General features: G+C 36.0%; 30 non-coding genes across 30 annotated transcripts; 15 read left to right on the top strand and 15 right to left on the bottom strand.

Moving 5' to 3' along the window:
• Window positions 1-1,049: 1,049 nt before the first annotated feature.
• TRNAE-UUC (transfer RNA glutamic acid (anticodon UUC)) lies at window positions 1,050-1,121 on the bottom strand. The gene has a single exon. It is a non-coding gene; the product is annotated as a tRNA-Glu (tRNA).
• Window positions 1,122-1,238: 117 nt separating this feature from the next.
• TRNAM-CAU (transfer RNA methionine (anticodon CAU)) lies at window positions 1,239-1,311 on the top strand. The gene has a single exon. It is a non-coding gene; the product is annotated as a tRNA-Met (tRNA).
• A 903-nt stretch (window positions 1,312-2,214) lies between these two features.
• Window positions 2,215-2,286, bottom strand: TRNAE-UUC (transfer RNA glutamic acid (anticodon UUC)). Its single transcript has one exon. It is a non-coding gene; the product is annotated as a tRNA-Glu (tRNA).
• Window positions 2,287-2,404: 118 nt separating this feature from the next.
• On the top strand, window positions 2,405-2,477 carry TRNAM-CAU (transfer RNA methionine (anticodon CAU)). The gene has a single exon. It is a non-coding gene; the product is annotated as a tRNA-Met (tRNA).
• Window positions 2,478-3,730: 1,253 nt separating this feature from the next.
• On the bottom strand, window positions 3,731-3,802 carry TRNAE-UUC (transfer RNA glutamic acid (anticodon UUC)). The gene has a single exon. It is a non-coding gene; the product is annotated as a tRNA-Glu (tRNA).
• A 118-nt stretch (window positions 3,803-3,920) lies between these two features.
• Window positions 3,921-3,993, top strand: TRNAM-CAU (transfer RNA methionine (anticodon CAU)). Its single transcript has one exon. It is a non-coding gene; the product is annotated as a tRNA-Met (tRNA).
• A 1,253-nt stretch (window positions 3,994-5,246) lies between these two features.
• On the bottom strand, window positions 5,247-5,318 carry TRNAE-UUC (transfer RNA glutamic acid (anticodon UUC)). The gene has a single exon. It is a non-coding gene; the product is annotated as a tRNA-Glu (tRNA).
• Window positions 5,319-5,436: 118 nt separating this feature from the next.
• TRNAM-CAU (transfer RNA methionine (anticodon CAU)) lies at window positions 5,437-5,509 on the top strand. The gene has a single exon. It is a non-coding gene; the product is annotated as a tRNA-Met (tRNA).
• Window positions 5,510-6,762: 1,253 nt separating this feature from the next.
• TRNAE-UUC (transfer RNA glutamic acid (anticodon UUC)) lies at window positions 6,763-6,834 on the bottom strand. Its single transcript has one exon. It is a non-coding gene; the product is annotated as a tRNA-Glu (tRNA).
• A 117-nt stretch (window positions 6,835-6,951) lies between these two features.
• On the top strand, window positions 6,952-7,024 carry TRNAM-CAU (transfer RNA methionine (anticodon CAU)). Its single transcript has one exon. It is a non-coding gene; the product is annotated as a tRNA-Met (tRNA).
• A 903-nt stretch (window positions 7,025-7,927) lies between these two features.
• Window positions 7,928-7,999, bottom strand: TRNAE-UUC (transfer RNA glutamic acid (anticodon UUC)). Its single transcript has one exon. It is a non-coding gene; the product is annotated as a tRNA-Glu (tRNA).
• Window positions 8,000-8,117: 118 nt separating this feature from the next.
• Window positions 8,118-8,190, top strand: TRNAM-CAU (transfer RNA methionine (anticodon CAU)). The gene has a single exon. It is a non-coding gene; the product is annotated as a tRNA-Met (tRNA).
• A 1,253-nt stretch (window positions 8,191-9,443) lies between these two features.
• On the bottom strand, window positions 9,444-9,515 carry TRNAE-UUC (transfer RNA glutamic acid (anticodon UUC)). The gene has a single exon. It is a non-coding gene; the product is annotated as a tRNA-Glu (tRNA).
• A 117-nt stretch (window positions 9,516-9,632) lies between these two features.
• On the top strand, window positions 9,633-9,705 carry TRNAM-CAU (transfer RNA methionine (anticodon CAU)). Its single transcript has one exon. It is a non-coding gene; the product is annotated as a tRNA-Met (tRNA).
• Window positions 9,706-10,608: 903 nt separating this feature from the next.
• On the bottom strand, window positions 10,609-10,680 carry TRNAE-UUC (transfer RNA glutamic acid (anticodon UUC)). The gene has a single exon. It is a non-coding gene; the product is annotated as a tRNA-Glu (tRNA).
• A 117-nt stretch (window positions 10,681-10,797) lies between these two features.
• On the top strand, window positions 10,798-10,870 carry TRNAM-CAU (transfer RNA methionine (anticodon CAU)). The gene has a single exon. It is a non-coding gene; the product is annotated as a tRNA-Met (tRNA).
• Window positions 10,871-11,773: 903 nt separating this feature from the next.
• TRNAE-UUC (transfer RNA glutamic acid (anticodon UUC)) lies at window positions 11,774-11,845 on the bottom strand. The gene has a single exon. It is a non-coding gene; the product is annotated as a tRNA-Glu (tRNA).
• Window positions 11,846-11,963: 118 nt separating this feature from the next.
• TRNAM-CAU (transfer RNA methionine (anticodon CAU)) lies at window positions 11,964-12,036 on the top strand. The gene has a single exon. It is a non-coding gene; the product is annotated as a tRNA-Met (tRNA).
• A 1,253-nt stretch (window positions 12,037-13,289) lies between these two features.
• Window positions 13,290-13,361, bottom strand: TRNAE-UUC (transfer RNA glutamic acid (anticodon UUC)). Its single transcript has one exon. It is a non-coding gene; the product is annotated as a tRNA-Glu (tRNA).
• Window positions 13,362-13,478: 117 nt separating this feature from the next.
• Window positions 13,479-13,551, top strand: TRNAM-CAU (transfer RNA methionine (anticodon CAU)). Its single transcript has one exon. It is a non-coding gene; the product is annotated as a tRNA-Met (tRNA).
• Window positions 13,552-14,454: 903 nt separating this feature from the next.
• On the bottom strand, window positions 14,455-14,526 carry TRNAE-UUC (transfer RNA glutamic acid (anticodon UUC)). The gene has a single exon. It is a non-coding gene; the product is annotated as a tRNA-Glu (tRNA).
• A 117-nt stretch (window positions 14,527-14,643) lies between these two features.
• On the top strand, window positions 14,644-14,716 carry TRNAM-CAU (transfer RNA methionine (anticodon CAU)). Its single transcript has one exon. It is a non-coding gene; the product is annotated as a tRNA-Met (tRNA).
• A 903-nt stretch (window positions 14,717-15,619) lies between these two features.
• Window positions 15,620-15,691, bottom strand: TRNAE-UUC (transfer RNA glutamic acid (anticodon UUC)). Its single transcript has one exon. It is a non-coding gene; the product is annotated as a tRNA-Glu (tRNA).
• A 117-nt stretch (window positions 15,692-15,808) lies between these two features.
• Window positions 15,809-15,881, top strand: TRNAM-CAU (transfer RNA methionine (anticodon CAU)). The gene has a single exon. It is a non-coding gene; the product is annotated as a tRNA-Met (tRNA).
• Window positions 15,882-16,784: 903 nt separating this feature from the next.
• Window positions 16,785-16,856, bottom strand: TRNAE-UUC (transfer RNA glutamic acid (anticodon UUC)). Its single transcript has one exon. It is a non-coding gene; the product is annotated as a tRNA-Glu (tRNA).
• A 117-nt stretch (window positions 16,857-16,973) lies between these two features.
• On the top strand, window positions 16,974-17,046 carry TRNAM-CAU (transfer RNA methionine (anticodon CAU)). Its single transcript has one exon. It is a non-coding gene; the product is annotated as a tRNA-Met (tRNA).
• A 1,253-nt stretch (window positions 17,047-18,299) lies between these two features.
• Window positions 18,300-18,371, bottom strand: TRNAE-UUC (transfer RNA glutamic acid (anticodon UUC)). Its single transcript has one exon. It is a non-coding gene; the product is annotated as a tRNA-Glu (tRNA).
• A 117-nt stretch (window positions 18,372-18,488) lies between these two features.
• Window positions 18,489-18,561, top strand: TRNAM-CAU (transfer RNA methionine (anticodon CAU)). Its single transcript has one exon. It is a non-coding gene; the product is annotated as a tRNA-Met (tRNA).
• Window positions 18,562-19,814: 1,253 nt separating this feature from the next.
• TRNAE-UUC (transfer RNA glutamic acid (anticodon UUC)) lies at window positions 19,815-19,886 on the bottom strand. The gene has a single exon. It is a non-coding gene; the product is annotated as a tRNA-Glu (tRNA).
• A 117-nt stretch (window positions 19,887-20,003) lies between these two features.
• TRNAM-CAU (transfer RNA methionine (anticodon CAU)) lies at window positions 20,004-20,076 on the top strand. Its single transcript has one exon. It is a non-coding gene; the product is annotated as a tRNA-Met (tRNA).
• The last annotated feature ends 631 nt before the right edge of the window (window positions 20,077-20,707 follow it).

Below are 20,707 nucleotides of genomic sequence, written 5' to 3'. Positions count from 1 at the left end.
CATCTGATGGGTTTGCAGTCAGACTTGGACGATTCCATTCATTTTAATGCAGTCAAAAATCGTTCAATCGTTCAAATCGTTCAAATCGTTCAAAACTTTGGTCAAATCGTTCAAATCGTTTAGTCGTTCAGTCGTTCATCTGACAAATCTGACAAGTCTGACAAATCTGACCGTGTGTACGCTCCATAAGAGATGCAGCACTTTGTCTAACAAACTTGACTGCATTCAAATTTTACCTTTCTTGTTGAGTGGAGTATTCTGTTTTTTTTTTTTCAAAATAAGCTTTCATAACTCACGTGACCACTAATAGATTTCAGACCAGCAATATCAGAAAAGATATCAAATAATTTGTCCAAGATGGACCCTATTTATATAAAATAGTTAATAGAAATCATTTTTCATGGTCATAGTCAAAACTTTGTCCTCAGAAATCTTACCGCCAATGGATTTTAGACCTTAATTAATGGCAAAGGTGTGTTCAAATCACTTATCACATTTACAACAATTTTTTATTTTGTGTTTCATGCTTTTTGCCCTGATAGAGGTACATTGCAATCTCCAAGCCTCTATTCTGTTACTTACAATATTGATAGAACATTTGGAAATTTTTCCTCTAAGAATTGGTGGAGTTTTCTGTTTCTAAGATGACATGTGCCCTCAATCTTTTGTTTATTTCTGAATGATTTCAGAGCAAGAATAGTGGGAATTGTGATAATTTATTTCTCAGAATTGGAATCAATACAGAAGAAAGTGGAGCACAAGGCATTGTTCTAGTCTTCTTTGTGATTTTATTCCCTCAGAGCTTTGCAATGCAATCAAAGAGCCACAATTCCATTTCTCACAAAGATTCAGGACATCTTAAATTTTACCTGTCTTCAGTTAAAGACAAATGATAATGGCATAAATATTGTCATAACTGGAAGAAGCAACACACATGTGCAATTGGGACCACATCAGGTACCAATCAGACAGAAGGAAACACTTGGCTGCAATTATTATCTTTTGGTCCTCTGTTTTTGAATCTGTCTTAAAACAGAAATAGGGTTGTATTCCCATACCGGGAGTTGAACCCGGGCCGCCTGGGTGAAAACCAGGAATCCTAACCGCTAGACCATATGGGAAGATGTCGATTGCGTCCTTCACTGTTTCATATAATATAAAAAAAAACATTTCACTGACATTATTTTGTTAAACAAAAATAATCCCACCATTTCAAAAATGAAGTAAATAAGGCAGGAGCCTTGTTAGCGCAGTAGGTAGCGCGTCAGTCTCATAATCTGAAGGTCGTGAGTTCAATCCTCACACAGGGCATTTTTATTGATGTTTGTTTTGAGAGCATGGCATTGCAATCTAAGAGATGCAGCACTTTGTCTAACAAACTTGACTGCATTCAAATTTTACCTTTCTTGTTGAGTGGAGTATTCTGCTTTTTTTTTTTCAAAATAAGCTTTCATAACTCACGTGACCACTAATAGATTTCAGACCAGCAATATCAGAAAAGATATCAAATAATTTGTCCAAGATGGACCCTATTTATATAAAATAGTTAATAGAAATCATTTTTCATGGTCATAGTCAAAACTTTGTCCTCAGAAATCTTACCGCCAATGGATTTTAGACCTTAATTAATGGCAAAGGTGTGTTCAAATCACTTATCACATTTACAACAATTTTTTATTTTGTGTTTCATGCTTTTTGCCCTGATAGAGGTACATTGCAATCTCCAAGCCTCTATTCTGTTACTTACAATATTGATAGAACATTTGGAAATTTTTCCTCTAAGAATTGGTGGAGTTTTCTGTTTCTAAGATGACATGTGCCCTCAATCTTTTGTTTATTTCTGAATGATTTCAGAGCAAGAATAGTGGGAATTGTGATAATTTATTTCTCAGAATTGGAATCAATACAGAAGAAAGTGGAGCACAAGGCATTGTTCTAGTCTTCTTTGTGATTTTATTCCCTCAGAGCTTTGCAATGCAATCAAAGAGCCACAATTCCATTTCTCACAAAGATTCAGGACATCTTAAATTTTACCTGTCTTCAGTTAAAGACAAATGATAATGGCATAAATATTGTCATAACTGGAAGAAGCAACACACATGTGCAATTGGGACCACATCAGGTACCAATCAGACAGAAGGAAACACTTGGCTGCAATTATTATCTTTTGGTCCTCTGTTTTTGAATCTGTCTTAAAACAGCAATAAGGTTGTATTCCCATACCGGGAGTCGAACCCGGGCCGCCTGGGTGAAAACCAGGAATCCTAACCGCTAGACCATATGGGAAGATGTCGATTGCGTCCTTCACTGTTTCATATAATATAAAAAAAAAACATTTCACTGACATTATTTTGTTAAACAAAAATAATCCCACCATGTCAAAAATGAAGTAAATAAGGCGGGAGCCTTGTTAGCGCAGTAGGTAGCGCATCAGTCTCATAATCTGAAGGTCGTGAGTTCAATCCTCACACAGGGCATTTTTATTGATGTTTGTTTTGAGAGCATGGCATTGCAATCTAATGGTGCATACACACGATCAGATTTTTTCTTCAGATATGGACGATAACGATTTAAAAATCGTTCAGTCGTTCATATCTGAAGGAAAATCGTTCATATCTGACATGCCTGAACGATGGACGATCAACGATGCGCGTTCCCGTTTGTCAGATAACGATATCTGACATCTGATGGGTTTGCAGTCAGACTTGGACGATTCCATTCATTTTAATGCAGTCAAAAATCGTTCAATCGTTCAAATCGTTCAAATCGTTCAAAACTTTGGTCAAATCGTTCAAATCGTTTAGTCGTTCAGTCGTTCATCTGACAAATCTGACAAGTCTGACAAATCTGACCGTGTGTACGCTCCATAAGAGATGCAGCACTTTGTCTAACAAACTTGACTGCATTCAAATTTTACCTTTCTTGTTGAGTGGAGTATTCTGTTTTTTTTTTTTCAAAATAAGCTTTCATAACTCACGTGACCACTAATAGATTTCAGACCAGCAATATCAGAAAAGATATCAAATAATTTGTCCAAGATGGACCCTATTTATATAAAATAGTTAATAGAAATCATTTTTCATGGTCATAGTCAAAACTTTGTCCTCAGAAATCTTACCGCCAATGGATTTTAGACCTTAATTAATGGCAAAGGTGTGTTCAAATCACTTATCACATTTACAACAATTTTTTATTTTGTGTTTCATGCTTTTTGCCCTGATAGAGGTACATTGCAATCTCCAAGCCTCTATTCTGTTACTTACAATATTGATAGAACATTTGGAAATTTTTCCTCTAAGAATTGGTGGAGTTTTCTGTTTCTAAGATGACATGTGCCCTCAATCTTTTGTTTATTTCTGAATGATTTCAGAGCAAGAATAGTGGGAATTGTGATAATTTATTTCTCAGAATTGGAATCAATACAGAAGAAAGTGGAGCACAAGGCATTGTTCTAGTCTTCTTTGTGATTTTATTCCCTCAGAGCTTTGCAATGCAATCAAAGAGCCACAATTCCATTTCTCACAAAGATTCAGGACATCTTAAATTTTACCTGTCTTCAGTTAAAGACAAATGATAATGGCATAAATATTGTCATAACTGGAAGAAGCAACACACATGTGCAATTGGGACCACATCAGGTACCAATCAGACAGAAGGAAACACTTGGCTGCAATTATTATCTTTTGGTCCTCTGTTTTTGAATCTGTCTTAAAACAGCAATAAGGTTGTATTCCCATACCGGGAGTCGAACCCGGGCCGCCTGGGTGAAAACCAGGAATCCTAACCGCTAGACCATATGGGAAGATGTCGATTGCGTCCTTCACTGTTTCATATAATATAAAAAAAAAACATTTCACTGACATTATTTTGTTAAACAAAAATAATCCCACCATGTCAAAAATGAAGTAAATAAGGCGGGAGCCTTGTTAGCGCAGTAGGTAGCGCGTCAGTCTCATAATCTGAAGGTCGTGAGTTCAATCCTCACACAGGGCATTTTTATTGATGTTTGTTTTGAGAGCATGGCATTGCAATCTAATGGTGCATACACACGATCAGATTTTTTCTTCAGATATGGACGATAACGATTTAAAAATCGTTCAGTCGTTCATATCTGAAGGAAAATCGTTCATATCTGACATGCCTGAACGATGGACGATCAACGATGCGCGTTCCCGTTTGTCAGATAACGATATCTGACATCTGATGGGTTTGCAGTCAGACTTGGACGATTCCATTCATTTTAATGCAGTCAAAAATCGTTCAATCGTTCAAATCGTTCAAATCGTTCAAAACTTTGGTCAAATCGTTCAAATCGTTTAGTCGTTCAGTCGTTCATCTGACAAATCTGACAAGTCTGACAAATCTGACCGTGTGTACGCTCCATAAGAGATGCAGCACTTTGTCTAACAAACTTGACTGCATTCAAATTTTACCTTTCTTGTTGAGTGGAGTATTCTGTTTTTTTTTTTTCAAAATAAGCTTTCATAACTCACGTGACCACTAATAGATTTCAGACCAGCAATATCAGAAAAGATATCAAATAATTTGTCCAAGATGGACCCTATTTATATAAAATAGTTAATAGAAATCATTTTTCATGGTCATAGTCAAAACTTTGTCCTCAGAAATCTTACCGCCAATGGATTTTAGACCTTAATTAATGGCAAAGGTGTGTTCAAATCACTTATCACATTTACAACAATTTTTTATTTTGTGTTTCATGCTTTTTGCCCTGATAGAGGTACATTGCAATCTCCAAGCCTCTATTCTGTTACTTACAATATTGATAGAACATTTGGAAATTTTTCCTCTAAGAATTGGTGGAGTTTTCTGTTTCTAAGATGACATGTGCCCTCAATCTTTTGTTTATTTCTGAATGATTTCAGAGCAAGAATAGTGGGAATTGTGATAATTTATTTCTCAGAATTGGAATCAATACAGAAGAAAGTGGAGCACAAGGCATTGTTCTAGTCTTCTTTGTGATTTTATTCCCTCAGAGCTTTGCAATGCAATCAAAGAGCCACAATTCCATTTCTCACAAAGATTCAGGACATCTTAAATTTTACCTGTCTTCAGTTAAAGACAAATGATAATGGCATAAATATTGTCATAACTGGAAGAAGCAACACACATGTGCAATTGGGACCACATCAGGTACCAATCAGACAGAAGGAAACACTTGGCTGCAATTATTATCTTTTGGTCCTCTGTTTTTGAATCTGTCTTAAAACAGCAATAAGGTTGTATTCCCATACCGGGAGTCGAACCCGGGCCGCCTGGGTGAAAACCAGGAATCCTAACCGCTAGACCATATGGGAAGATGTCGATTGCGTCCTTCACTGTTTCATATAATATAAAAAAAAAACATTTCACTGACATTATTTTGTTAAACAAAAATAATCCCACCATGTCAAAAATGAAGTAAATAAGGCGGGAGCCTTGTTAGCGCAGTAGGTAGCGCATCAGTCTCATAATCTGAAGGTCGTGAGTTCAATCCTCACACAGGGCATTTTTATTGATGTTTGTTTTGAGAGCATGGCATTGCAATCTAATGGTGCATACACACGATCAGATTTTTTCTTCAGATATGGACGATAACGATTTAAAAATCGTTCAGTCGTTCATATCTGAAGGAAAATCGTTCATATCTGACATGCCTGAACGATGGACGATCAACGATGCGCGTTCCCGTTTGTCAGATAACGATATCTGACATCTGATGGGTTTGCAGTCAGACTTGGACGATTCCATTCATTTTAATGCAGTCAAAAATCGTTCAATCGTTCAAATCGTTCAAATCGTTCAAAACTTTGGTCAAATCGTTCAAATCGTTTAGTCGTTCAGTCGTTCATCTGACAAATCTGACAAGTCTGACAAATCTGACCGTGTGTACGCTCCATAAGAGATGCAGCACTTTGTCTAACAAACTTGACTGCATTCAAATTTTACCTTTCTTGTTGAGTGGAGTATTCTGTTTTTTTTTTTTCAAAATAAGCTTTCATAACTCACGTGACCACTAATAGATTTCAGACCAGCAATATCAGAAAAGATATCAAATAATTTGTCCAAGATGGACCCTATTTATATAAAATAGTTAATAGAAATCATTTTTCATGGTCATAGTCAAAACTTTGTCCTCAGAAATCTTACCGCCAATGGATTTTAGACCTTAATTAATGGCAAAGGTGTGTTCAAATCACTTATCACATTTACAACAATTTTTTATTTTGTGTTTCATGCTTTTTGCCCTGATAGAGGTACATTGCAATCTCCAAGCCTCTATTCTGTTACTTACAATATTGATAGAACATTTGGAAATTTTTCCTCTAAGAATTGGTGGAGTTTTCTGTTTCTAAGATGACATGTGCCCTCAATCTTTTGTTTATTTCTGAATGATTTCAGAGCAAGAATAGTGGGAATTGTGATAATTTATTTCTCAGAATTGGAATCAATACAGAAGAAAGTGGAGCACAAGGCATTGTTCTAGTCTTCTTTGTGATTTTATTCCCTCAGAGCTTTGCAATGCAATCAAAGAGCCACAATTCCATTTCTCACAAAGATTCAGGACATCTTAAATTTTACCTGTCTTCAGTTAAAGACAAATGATAATGGCATAAATATTGTCATAACTGGAAGAAGCAACACACATGTGCAATTGGGACCACATCAGGTACCAATCAGACAGAAGGAAACACTTGGCTGCAATTATTATCTTTTGGTCCTCTGTTTTTGAATCTGTCTTAAAACAGAAATAGGGTTGTATTCCCATACCGGGAGTTGAACCCGGGCCGCCTGGGTGAAAACCAGGAATCCTAACCGCTAGACCATATGGGAAGATGTCGATTGCGTCCTTCACTGTTTCATATAATATAAAAAAAAACATTTCACTGACATTATTTTGTTAAACAAAAATAATCCCACCATTTCAAAAATGAAGTAAATAAGGCAGGAGCCTTGTTAGCGCAGTAGGTAGCGCGTCAGTCTCATAATCTGAAGGTCGTGAGTTCAATCCTCACACAGGGCATTTTTATTGATGTTTGTTTTGAGAGCATGGCATTGCAATCTAAGAGATGCAGCACTTTGTCTAACAAACTTGACTGCATTCAAATTTTACCTTTCTTGTTGAGTGGAGTATTCTGCTTTTTTTTTTTCAAAATAAGCTTTCATAACTCACGTGACCACTAATAGATTTCAGACCAGCAATATCAGAAAAGATATCAAATAATTTGTCCAAGATGGACCCTATTTATATAAAATAGTTAATAGAAATCATTTTTCATGGTCATAGTCAAAACTTTGTCCTCAGAAATCTTACCGCCAATGGATTTTAGACCTTAATTAATGGCAAAGGTGTGTTCAAATCACTTATCACATTTACAACAATTTTTTATTTTGTGTTTCATGCTTTTTGCCCTGATAGAGGTACATTGCAATCTCCAAGCCTCTATTCTGTTACTTACAATATTGATAGAACATTTGGAAATTTTTCCTCTAAGAATTGGTGGAGTTTTCTGTTTCTAAGATGACATGTGCCCTCAATCTTTTGTTTATTTCTGAATGATTTCAGAGCAAGAATAGTGGGAATTGTGATAATTTATTTCTCAGAATTGGAATCAATACAGAAGAAAGTGGAGCACAAGGCATTGTTCTAGTCTTCTTTGTGATTTTATTCCCTCAGAGCTTTGCAATGCAATCAAAGAGCCACAATTCCATTTCTCACAAAGATTCAGGACATCTTAAATTTTACCTGTCTTCAGTTAAAGACAAATGATAATGGCATAAATATTGTCATAACTGGAAGAAGCAACACACATGTGCAATTGGGACCACATCAGGTACCAATCAGACAGAAGGAAACACTTGGCTGCAATTATTATCTTTTGGTCCTCTGTTTTTGAATCTGTCTTAAAACAGCAATAAGGTTGTATTCCCATACCGGGAGTCGAACCCGGGCCGCCTGGGTGAAAACCAGGAATCCTAACCGCTAGACCATATGGGAAGATGTCGATTGCGTCCTTCACTGTTTCATATAATATAAAAAAAAAACATTTCACTGACATTATTTTGTTAAACAAAAATAATCCCACCATGTCAAAAATGAAGTAAATAAGGCGGGAGCCTTGTTAGCGCAGTAGGTAGCGCATCAGTCTCATAATCTGAAGGTCGTGAGTTCAATCCTCACACAGGGCATTTTTATTGATGTTTGTTTTGAGAGCATGGCATTGCAATCTAATGGTGCATACACACGATCAGATTTTTTCTTCAGATATGGACGATAACGATTTAAAAATCGTTCAGTCGTTCATATCTGAAGGAAAATCGTTCATATCTGACATGCCTGAACGATGGACGATCAACGATGCGCGTTCCCGTTTGTCAGATAACGATATCTGACATCTGATGGGTTTGCAGTCAGACTTGGACGATTCCATTCATTTTAATGCAGTCAAAAATCGTTCAATCGTTCAAATCGTTCAAATCGTTCAAAACTTTGGTCAAATCGTTCAAATCGTTTAGTCGTTCAGTCGTTCATCTGACAAATCTGACAAGTCTGACAAATCTGACCGTGTGTACGCTCCATAAGAGATGCAGCACTTTGTCTAACAAACTTGACTGCATTCAAATTTTACCTTTCTTGTTGAGTGGAGTATTCTGTTTTTTTTTTTTCAAAATAAGCTTTCATAACTCACGTGACCACTAATAGATTTCAGACCAGCAATATCAGAAAAGATATCAAATAATTTGTCCAAGATGGACCCTATTTATATAAAATAGTTAATAGAAATCATTTTTCATGGTCATAGTCAAAACTTTGTCCTCAGAAATCTTACCGCCAATGGATTTTAGACCTTAATTAATGGCAAAGGTGTGTTCAAATCACTTATCACATTTACAACAATTTTTTATTTTGTGTTTCATGCTTTTTGCCCTGATAGAGGTACATTGCAATCTCCAAGCCTCTATTCTGTTACTTACAATATTGATAGAACATTTGGAAATTTTTCCTCTAAGAATTGGTGGAGTTTTCTGTTTCTAAGATGACATGTGCCCTCAATCTTTTGTTTATTTCTGAATGATTTCAGAGCAAGAATAGTGGGAATTGTGATAATTTATTTCTCAGAATTGGAATCAATACAGAAGAAAGTGGAGCACAAGGCATTGTTCTAGTCTTCTTTGTGATTTTATTCCCTCAGAGCTTTGCAATGCAATCAAAGAGCCACAATTCCATTTCTCACAAAGATTCAGGACATCTTAAATTTTACCTGTCTTCAGTTAAAGACAAATGATAATGGCATAAATATTGTCATAACTGGAAGAAGCAACACACATGTGCAATTGGGACCACATCAGGTACCAATCAGACAGAAGGAAACACTTGGCTGCAATTATTATCTTTTGGTCCTCTGTTTTTGAATCTGTCTTAAAACAGAAATAGGGTTGTATTCCCATACCGGGAGTTGAACCCGGGCCGCCTGGGTGAAAACCAGGAATCCTAACCGCTAGACCATATGGGAAGATGTCGATTGCGTCCTTCACTGTTTCATATAATATAAAAAAAAACATTTCACTGACATTATTTTGTTAAACAAAAATAATCCCACCATTTAAAAAATGAAGTAAATAAGGCAGGAGCCTTGTTAGCGCAGTAGGTAGCGCGTCAGTCTCATAATCTGAAGGTCGTGAGTTCAATCCTCACACAGGGCATTTTTATTGATGTTTGTTTTGAGAGCATGGCATTGCAATCTAAGAGATGCAGCACTTTGTCTAACAAACTTGACTGCATTCAAATTTTACCTTTCTTGTTGAGTGGAGTATTCTGCTTTTTTTTTTTCAAAATAAGCTTTCATAACTCACGTGACCACTAATAGATTTCAGACCAGCAATATCAGAAAAGATATCAAATAATTTGTCCAAGATGGACCCTATTTATATAAAATAGTTAATAGAAATCATTTTTCATGGTCATAGTCAAAACTTTGTCCTCAGAAATCTTACCGCCAATGGATTTTAGACCTTAATTAATGGCAAAGGTGTGTTCAAATCACTTATCACATTTACAACAATTTTTTATTTTGTGTTTCATGCTTTTTGCCCTGATAGAGGTACATTGCAATCTCCAAGCCTCTATTCTGTTACTTACAATATTGATAGAACATTTGGAAATTTTTCCTCTAAGAATTGGTGGAGTTTTCTGTTTCTAAGATGACATGTGCCCTCAATCTTTTGTTTATTTCTGAATGATTTCAGAGCAAGAATAGTGGGAATTGTGATAATTTATTTCTCAGAATTGGAATCAATACAGAAGAAAGTGGAGCACAAGGCATTGTTCTAGTCTTCTTTGTGATTTTATTCCCTCAGAGCTTTGCAATGCAATCAAAGAGCCACAATTCCATTTCTCACAAAGATTCAGGACATCTTAAATTTTACCTGTCTTCAGTTAAAGACAAATGATAATGGCATAAATATTGTCATAACTGGAAGAAGCAACACACATGTGCAATTGGGACCACATCAGGTACCAATCAGACAGAAGGAAACACTTGGCTGCAATTATTATCTTTTGGTCCTCTGTTTTTGAATCTGTCTTAAAACAGCAATAAGGTTGTATTCCCATACCGGGAGTCGAACCCGGGCCGCCTGGGTGAAAACCAGGAATCCTAACCGCTAGACCATATGGGAAGATGTCGATTGCATCCTTCACTGTTTCATATAATATAAAAAAAAACATTTCACTGACATTATTTTGTTAAACAAAAATAATCCCACCATTTAAAAAATGAAGTAAATAAGGCAGGAGCCTTGTTAGCGCAGTAGGTAGCGCGTCAGTCTCATAATCTGAAGGTCGTGAGTTCAATCCTCACACAGGGCATTTTTATTGATGTTTGTTTTGAGAGCATGGCATTGCAATCTAAGAGATGCAGCACTTTGTCTAACAAACTTGACTGCATTCAAATTTTACCTTTCTTGTTGAGTGGAGTATTCTGCTTTTTTTTTTTCAAAATAAGCTTTCATAACTCACGTGACCACTAATAGATTTCAGACCAGCAATATCAGAAAAGATATCAAATAATTTGTCCAAGATGGACCCTATTTATATAAAATAGTTAATAGAAATCATTTTTCATGGTCATAGTCAAAACTTTGTCCTCAGAAATCTTACCGCCAATGGATTTTAGACCTTAATTAATGGCAAAGGTGTGTTCAAATCACTTATCACATTTACAACAATTTTTTATTTTGTGTTTCATGCTTTTTGCCCTGATAGAGGTACATTGCAATCTCCAAGCCTCTATTCTGTTACTTACAATATTGATAGAACATTTGGAAATTTTTCCTCTAAGAATTGGTGGAGTTTTCTGTTTCTAAGATGACATGTGCCCTCAATCTTTTGTTTATTTCTGAATGATTTCAGAGCAAGAATAGTGGGAATTGTGATAATTTATTTCTCAGAATTGGAATCAATACAGAAGAAAGTGGAGCACAAGGCATTGTTCTAGTCTTCTTTGTGATTTTATTCCCTCAGAGCTTTGCAATGCAATCAAAGAGCCACAATTCCATTTCTCACAAAGATTCAGGACATCTTAAATTTTACCTGTCTTCAGTTAAAGACAAATGATAATGGCATAAATATTGTCATAACTGGAAGAAGCAACACACATGTGCAATTGGGACCACATCAGGTACCAATCAGACAGAAGGAAACACTTGGCTGCAATTATTATCTTTTGGTCCTCTGTTTTTGAATCTGTCTTAAAACAGCAATAAGGTTGTATTCCCATACCGGGAGTCGAACCCGGGCCGCCTGGGTGAAAACCAGGAATCCTAACCGCTAGACCATATGGGAAGATGTCGATTGCGTCCTTCACTGTTTCATATAATATAAAAAAAAAACATTTCACTGACATTATTTTGTTAAACAAAAATAATCCCACCATGTCAAAAATGAAGTAAATAAGGCGGGAGCCTTGTTAGCGCAGTAGGTAGCGCATCAGTCTCATAATCTGAAGGTCGTGAGTTCAATCCTCACACAGGGCATTTTTATTGATGTTTGTTTTGAGAGCATGGCATTGCAATCTAATGGTGCATACACACGATCAGATTTTTTCTTCAGATATGGACGATAACGATTTAAAAATCGTTCAGTCGTTCATATCTGAAGGAAAATCGTTCATATCTGACATGCCTGAACGATGGACGATCAACGATGCGCGTTCCCGTTTGTCAGATAACGATATCTGACATCTGATGGGTTTGCAGTCAGACTTGGACGATTCCATTCATTTTAATGCAGTCAAAAATCGTTCAATCGTTCAAATCGTTCAAATCGTTCAAAACTTTGGTCAAATCGTTCAAATCGTTTAGTCGTTCAGTCGTTCATCTGACAAATCTGACAAGTCTGACAAATCTGACCGTGTGTACGCTCCATAAGAGATGCAGCACTTTGTCTAACAAACTTGACTGCATTCAAATTTTACCTTTCTTGTTGAGTGGAGTATTCTGTTTTTTTTTTTTCAAAATAAGCTTTCATAACTCACGTGACCACTAATAGATTTCAGACCAGCAATATCAGAAAAGATATCAAATAATTTGTCCAAGATGGACCCTATTTATATAAAATAGTTAATAGAAATCATTTTTCATGGTCATAGTCAAAACTTTGTCCTCAGAAATCTTACCGCCAATGGATTTTAGACCTTAATTAATGGCAAAGGTGTGTTCAAATCACTTATCACATTTACAACAATTTTTTATTTTGTGTTTCATGCTTTTTGCCCTGATAGAGGTACATTGCAATCTCCAAGCCTCTATTCTGTTACTTACAATATTGATAGAACATTTGGAAATTTTTCCTCTAAGAATTGGTGGAGTTTTCTGTTTCTAAGATGACATGTGCCCTCAATCTTTTGTTTATTTCTGAATGATTTCAGAGCAAGAATAGTGGGAATTGTGATAATTTATTTCTCAGAATTGGAATCAATACAGAAGAAAGTGGAGCACAAGGCATTGTTCTAGTCTTCTTTGTGATTTTATTCCCTCAGAGCTTTGCAATGCAATCAAAGAGCCACAATTCCATTTCTCACAAAGATTCAGGACATCTTAAATTTTACCTGTCTTCAGTTAAAGACAAATGATAATGGCATAAATATTGTCATAACTGGAAGAAGCAACACACATGTGCAATTGGGACCACATCAGGTACCAATCAGACAGAAGGAAACACTTGGCTGCAATTATTATCTTTTGGTCCTCTGTTTTTGAATCTGTCTTAAAACAGAAATAGGGTTGTATTCCCATACCGGGAGTTGAACCCGGGCCGCCTGGGTGAAAACCAGGAATCCTAACCGCTAGACCATATGGGAAGATGTCGATTGCGTCCTTCACTGTTTCATATAATATAAAAAAAAACATTTCACTGACATTATTTTGTTAAACAAAAATAATCCCACCATTTAAAAAATGAAGTAAATAAGGCAGGAGCCTTGTTAGCGCAGTAGGTAGCGCGTCAGTCTCATAATCTGAAGGTCGTGAGTTCAATCCTCACACAGGGCATTTTTATTGATGTTTGTTTTGAGAGCATGGCATTGCAATCTAAGAGATGCAGCACTTTGTCTAACAAACTTGACTGCATTCAAATTTTACCTTTCTTGTTGAGTGGAGTATTCTGCTTTTTTTTTTTCAAAATAAGCTTTCATAACTCACGTGACCACTAATAGATTTCAGACCAGCAATATCAGAAAAGATATCAAATAATTTGTCCAAGATGGACCCTATTTATATAAAATAGTTAATAGAAATCATTTTTCATGGTCATAGTCAAAACTTTGTCCTCAGAAATCTTACCGCCAATGGATTTTAGACCTTAATTAATGGCAAAGGTGTGTTCAAATCACTTATCACATTTACAACAATTTTTTATTTTGTGTTTCATGCTTTTTGCCCTGATAGAGGTACATTGCAATCTCCAAGCCTCTATTCTGTTACTTACAATATTGATAGAACATTTGGAAATTTTTCCTCTAAGAATTGGTGGAGTTTTCTGTTTCTAAGATGACATGTGCCCTCAATCTTTTGTTTATTTCTGAATGATTTCAGAGCAAGAATAGTGGGAATTGTGATAATTTATTTCTCAGAATTGGAATCAATACAGAAGAAAGTGGAGCACAAGGCATTGTTCTAGTCTTCTTTGTGATTTTATTCCCTCAGAGCTTTGCAATGCAATCAAAGAGCCACAATTCCATTTCTCACAAAGATTCAGGACATCTTAAATTTTACCTGTCTTCAGTTAAAGACAAATGATAATGGCATAAATATTGTCATAACTGGAAGAAGCAACACACATGTGCAATTGGGACCACATCAGGTACCAATCAGACAGAAGGAAACACTTGGCTGCAATTATTATCTTTTGGTCCTCTGTTTTTGAATCTGTCTTAAAACAGCAATAAGGTTGTATTCCCATACCGGGAGTCGAACCCGGGCCGCCTGGGTGAAAACCAGGAATCCTAACCGCTAGACCATATGGGAAGATGTCGATTGCATCCTTCACTGTTTCATATAATATAAAAAAAAACATTTCACTGACATTATTTTGTTAAACAAAAATAATCCCACCATTTAAAAAATGAAGTAAATAAGGCAGGAGCCTTGTTAGCGCAGTAGGTAGCGCGTCAGTCTCATAATCTGAAGGTCGTGAGTTCAATCCTCACACAGGGCATTTTTATTGATGTTTGTTTTGAGAGCATGGCATTGCAATCTAAGAGATGCAGCACTTTGTCTAACAAACTTGACTGCATTCAAATTTTACCTTTCTTGTTGAGTGGAGTATTCTGCTTTTTTTTTTTCAAAATAAGCTTTCATAACTCACGTGACCACTAATAGATTTCAGACCAGCAATATCAGAAAAGATATCAAATAATTTGTCCAAGATGGACCCTATTTATATAAAATAGTTAATAGAAATCATTTTTCATGGTCATAGTCAAAACTTTGTCCTCAGAAATCTTACCGCCAATGGATTTTAGACCTTAATTAATGGCAAAGGTGTGTTCAAATCACTTATCACATTTACAACAATTTTTTATTTTGTGTTTCATGCTTTTTGCCCTGATAGAGGTACATTGCAATCTCCAAGCCTCTATTCTGTTACTTACAATATTGATAGAACATTTGGAAATTTTTCCTCTAAGAATTGGTGGAGTTTTCTGTTTCTAAGATGACATGTGCCCTCAATCTTTTGTTTATTTCTGAATGATTTCAGAGCAAGAATAGTGGGAATTGTGATAATTTATTTCTCAGAATTGGAATCAATACAGAAGAAAGTGGAGCACAAGGCATTGTTCTAGTCTTCTTTGTGATTTTATTCCCTCAGAGCTTTGCAATGCAATCAAAGAGCCACAATTCCATTTCTCACAAAGATTCAGGACATCTTAAATTTTACCTGTCTTCAGTTAAAGACAAATGATAATGGCATAAATATTGTCATAACTGGAAGAAGCAACACACATGTGCAATTGGGACCACATCAGGTACCAATCAGACAGAAGGAAACACTTGGCTGCAATTATTATCTTTTGGTCCTCTGTTTTTGAATCTGTCTTAAAACAGCAATAAGGTTGTATTCCCATACCGGGAGTCGAACCCGGGCCGCCTGGGTGAAAACCAGGAATCCTAACCGCTAGACCATATGGGAAGATGTCGATTGCATCCTTCACTGTTTCATATAATATAAAAAAAAACATTTCACTGACATTATTTTGTTAAACAAAAATAATCCCACCATTTCAAAAATGAAGTAAATAAGGCAGGAGCCTTGTTAGCGCAGTAGGTAGCGCGTCAGTCTCATAATCTGAAGGTCGTGAGTTCAATCCTCACACAGGGCATTTTTATTGATGTTTGTTTTGAGAGCATGGCATTGCAATCTAAGAGATGCAGCACTTTGTCTAACAAACTTGACTGCATTCAAATTTTACCTTTCTTGTTGAGTGGAGTATTCTGCTTTTTTTTTTTCAAAATAAGCTTTCATAACTCACGTGACCACTAATAGATTTCAGACCAGCAATATCAGAAAAGATATCAAATAATTTGTCCAAGATGGACCCTATTTATATAAAATAGTTAATAGAAATCATTTTTCATGGTCATAGTCAAAACTTTGTCCTCAGAAATCTTACCGCCAATGGATTTTAGACCTTAATTAATGGCAAAGGTGTGTTCAAATCACTTATCACATTTACAACAATTTTTTATTTTGTGTTTCATGCTTTTTGCCCTGATAGAGGTACATTGCAATCTCCAAGCCTCTATTCTGTTACTTACAATATTGATAGAACATTTGGAAATTTTTCCTCTAAGAATTGGTGGAGTTTTCTGTTTCTAAGATGACATGTGCCCTCAATCTTTTGTTTATTTCTGAATGATTTCAGAGCAAGAATAGTGGGAATTGTGATAATTTATTTCTCAGAATTGGAATCAATACAGAAGAAAGTGGAGCACAAGGCATTGTTCTAGTCTTCTTTGTGATTTTATTCCCTCAGAGCTTTGCAATGCAATCAAAGAGCCACAATTCCATTTCTCACAAAGATTCAGGACATCTTAAATTTTACCTGTCTTCAGTTAAAGACAAATGATAATGGCATAAATATTGTCATAACTGGAAGAAGCAACACACATGTGCAATTGGGACCACATCAGGTACCAATCAGACAGAAGGAAACACTTGGCTGCAATTATTATCTTTTGGTCCTCTGTTTTTGAATCTGTCTTAAAACAGCAATAAGGTTGTATTCCCATACCGGGAGTCGAACCCAGGCCGCCTGGGTGAAAACCAGGAATCCTAACCGCTAGACCATATGGGAAGATGTCGATTGTGTCCTTCACTGTTTCATATAATATAAAAAAAAACATTTCACTGACATTATTTTGTTAAACAAAAATAATCCCACCATTTCAAAAATGAAGTAAATAAGGCAGGAGCCTTGTTAGCGCAGTAGGTAGCGCGTCAGTCTCATAATCTGAAGGTCGTGAGTTCAATCCTCACACAGGGCATTTTTATTGATGTTTGTTTTGAGAGCATGGCATTGCAATCTAATGGTGCATACACACGATCAGATTTTTTCTTCAGATATGGACGATAACGATTTAAAAATCGTTCAGTCGTTCATATCTGAAGGAAAATCGTTCATATCTGACATGCCTGAACGATGGACGATCAACGATGCGCGTTCCCGTTTGTCAGATAACGATATCTGACATCTGATGGGTTTGCAGTCAGACTTGGACGATTCCATTCATTTTAATGCAGTCAAAAATCGTTCAATCGTTCAAATCGTTCAAATCGTTCAAAACTTTGGTCAAATCGTTCAAATCGTTTAGTCGTTCAGTCGTTCATCTGACAAATCTGACAAGTCTGACAAATCTGACCGTGTGTACGCTCCATAAGAGATGCAGCACTTTGTCTAACAAACTTGACTGCATTCAAATTTTACCTTTCTTGTTGAGTGGAGTATTCTGTTTTTTTTTTTTCAAAATAAGCTTTCATAACTCACGTGACCACTAATAGATTTCAGACCAGCAATATCAGAAAAGATATCAAATAATTTGTCCAAGATGGACCCTATTTATATAAAATAGTTAATAGAAATCATTTTTCATGGTCATAGTCAAAACTTTGTCCTCAGAAATCTTACCGCCAATGGATTTTAGACCTTAATTAATGGCAAAGGTGTGTTCAAATCACTTATCACATTTACAACAATTTTTTATTTTGTGTTTCATGCTTTTTGCCCTGATAGAGGTACATTGCAATCTCCAAGCCTCTATTCTGTTACTTACAATATTGATAGAACATTTGGAAATTTTTCCTCTAAGAATTGGTGGAGTTTTCTGTTTCTAAGATGACATGTGCCCTCAATCTTTTGTTTATTTCTGAATGATTTCAGAGCAAGAATAGTGGGAATTGTGATAATTTATTTCTCAGAATTGGAATCAATACAGAAGAAAGTGGAGCACAAGGCATTGTTCTAGTCTTCTTTGTGATTTTATTCCCTCAGAGCTTTGCAATGCAATCAAAGAGCCACAATTCCATTTCTCACAAAGATTCAGGACATCTTAAATTTTACCTGTCTTCAGTTAAAGACAAATGATAATGGCATAAATATTGTCATAACTGGAAGAAGCAACACACATGTGCAATTGGGACCACATCAGGTACCAATCAGACAGAAGGAAACACTTGGCTGCAATTATTATCTTTTGGTCCTCTGTTTTTGAATCTGTCTTAAAACAGAAATAGGGTTGTATTCCCATACCGGGAGTTGAACCCGGGCCGCCTGGGTGAAAACCAGGAATCCTAACCGCTAGACCATATGGGAAGATGTCGATTGCGTCCTTCACTGTTTCATATAATATAAAAAAAAACATTTCACTGACATTATTTTGTTAAACAAAAATAATCCCACCATTTCAAAAATGAAGCAAATAAGGCAGGAGCCTTGTTAGCGCAGTAGGTAGCGCGTCAGTTTCATAATCTGAAGGTCGTGAGTTCAATCCTCACACAGGGCATTTTTATTGATGTTTGTTTTGAGAGCATGGCATTGCAATCTAATGGTGCATACACACGATCAGATTTTTTCTTCAGATATGGACGATAACGATTTAAAAATCGTTCAGTCGTTCATATCTGAAGGAAAATCGTTCATATCTGACATGCCTGAACGATGGACGATCAACGATGCGCGTTCCCGTTTGTCAGATAACGATATCTGACATCTGATGGGTTTGCAGTCAGACTTGGACGATTCCATTCATTTTAATGCAGTCAAAAATCGTTCAATCGTTCAAATCGTTCAAATCGTTCAAAACTTTGGTCAAATCGTTCAAATCGTTTAGTCGTTCAGTCGTTCATCTGACAAATCTGACAAGTCTGACAAATCTGACCGTGTGTACGCTCCATAAGAGATGCAGCACTTTGTCTAACAAACTTGACTGCATTCAAATTTTACCTTTCTTGTTGAGTGGAGTATTCTGTTTTTTTTTTTTCAAAATAAGCTTTCATAACTCACGTGACCACTAATAGATTTCAGACCAGCAATATCAGAAAAGATATCAAATAATTTGTCCAAGATGGACCCTATTTATATAAAATAGTTAATAGAAATCATTTTTCATGGTCATAGTCAAAACTTTGTCCTCAGAAATCTTACCGCCAATGGATTTTAGACCTTAATTAATGGCAAAGGTGTGTTCAAATCACTTATCACATTTACAACAATTTTTTATTTTGTGTTTCATGCTTTTTGCCCTGATAGAGGTACATTGCAATCTCCAAGCCTCTATTCTGTTACTTACAATATTGATAGAACATTTGGAAATTTTTCCTCTAAGAATTGGTGGAGTTTTCTGTTTCTAAGATGACATGTGCCCTCAATCTTTTGTTTATTTCTGAATGATTTCAGAGCAAGAATAGTGGGAATTGTGATAATTTATTTCTCAGAATTGGAATCAATACAGAAGAAAGTGGAGCACAAGGCATTGTTCTAGTCTTCTTTGTGATTTTATTCCCTCAGAGCTTTGCAATGCAATCAAAGAGCCACAATTCCATTTCTCACAAAGATTCAGGACATCTTAAATTTTACCTGTCTTCAGTTAAAGACAAATGATAATGGCATAAATATTGTCATAACTGGAAGAAGCAACACACATGTGCAATTGGGACCACATCAGGTACCAATCAGACAGAAGGAAACACTTGGCTGCAATTATTATCTTTTGGTCCTCTGTTTTTGAATCTGTCTTAAAACAGAAATAGGGTTGTATTCCCATACCGGGAGTCGAACCCGGGCCGCCTGGGTGAAAACCAGGAATCCTAACCGCTAGACCATATGGGAAGATGTCGATTGCATCCTTCACTGTTTCATATAATATAAAAAAAAACATTTCACTGACATTATTTTGTTAAACAAAAATAATCCCACCATTTCAAAAATGAAGTAAATAAGGCAGGAGCCTTGTTAGCGCAGTAGGTAGCGCGTCAGTCTCATAATCTGAAGGTCGTGAGTTCAATCCTCACACAGGGCATTTTTATTGATGTTTGTTTTGAGAGCATGGCATTGCAATCTAAGAGATGCAGCACTTTGTCTAACAAACTTGACTGCATTCAAATTTTACCTTTCTTGTTGAGTGGAGTATTCTGCTTTTTTTTTTTCAAAATAAGCTTTCATAACTCACGTGACCACTAATAGATTTCAGACCAGCAATATCAGAAAAGATATCAAATAATTTGTCCAAGATGGACCCTATTTATATAAAATAGTTAATAGAAATCATTTTTCGTGGTCATAGTCAAAACTTTGTCCTCAGAAATCTTACCGCCAATGGATTTTAGACCTTAATTAATGGCAAAGGTGTGTTCAAATCACTTATCACATTTACAACAATTTTTTATTTTGTGTTTCATGCTTTTTGCCCTGATAGAGGTACATTGCAATCTCCAAGCCTCTATTCTGTTACTTACAATATTGATAGAACATTTGGAAATTTTTCCTCTAAGAATTGGTGGAGTTTTCTGTTTCTAAGATGACATGTGCCCTCAATCTTTTGTTTATTTCTGAATGATTTCAGAGCAAGAATAGTGGGAATTGTGATAATTTATTTCTCAGAATTGGAATCAATACAGAAGAAAGTGGAGCACAAGGCATTGTTCTAGTCT

The sequence above is a fragment of the Taudactylus pleione genome, unplaced genomic scaffold (assembly GCF_031769625.1).
Source record: "Taudactylus pleione unplaced genomic scaffold, aTauple2 ptg000248l, whole genome shotgun sequence".
NCBI classification, from domain to species: domain Eukaryota; kingdom Metazoa; phylum Chordata; class Amphibia; order Anura; family Myobatrachidae; genus Taudactylus; species Taudactylus pleione.
This window is presented reverse-complemented; position numbering and strand designations above follow the sequence as displayed.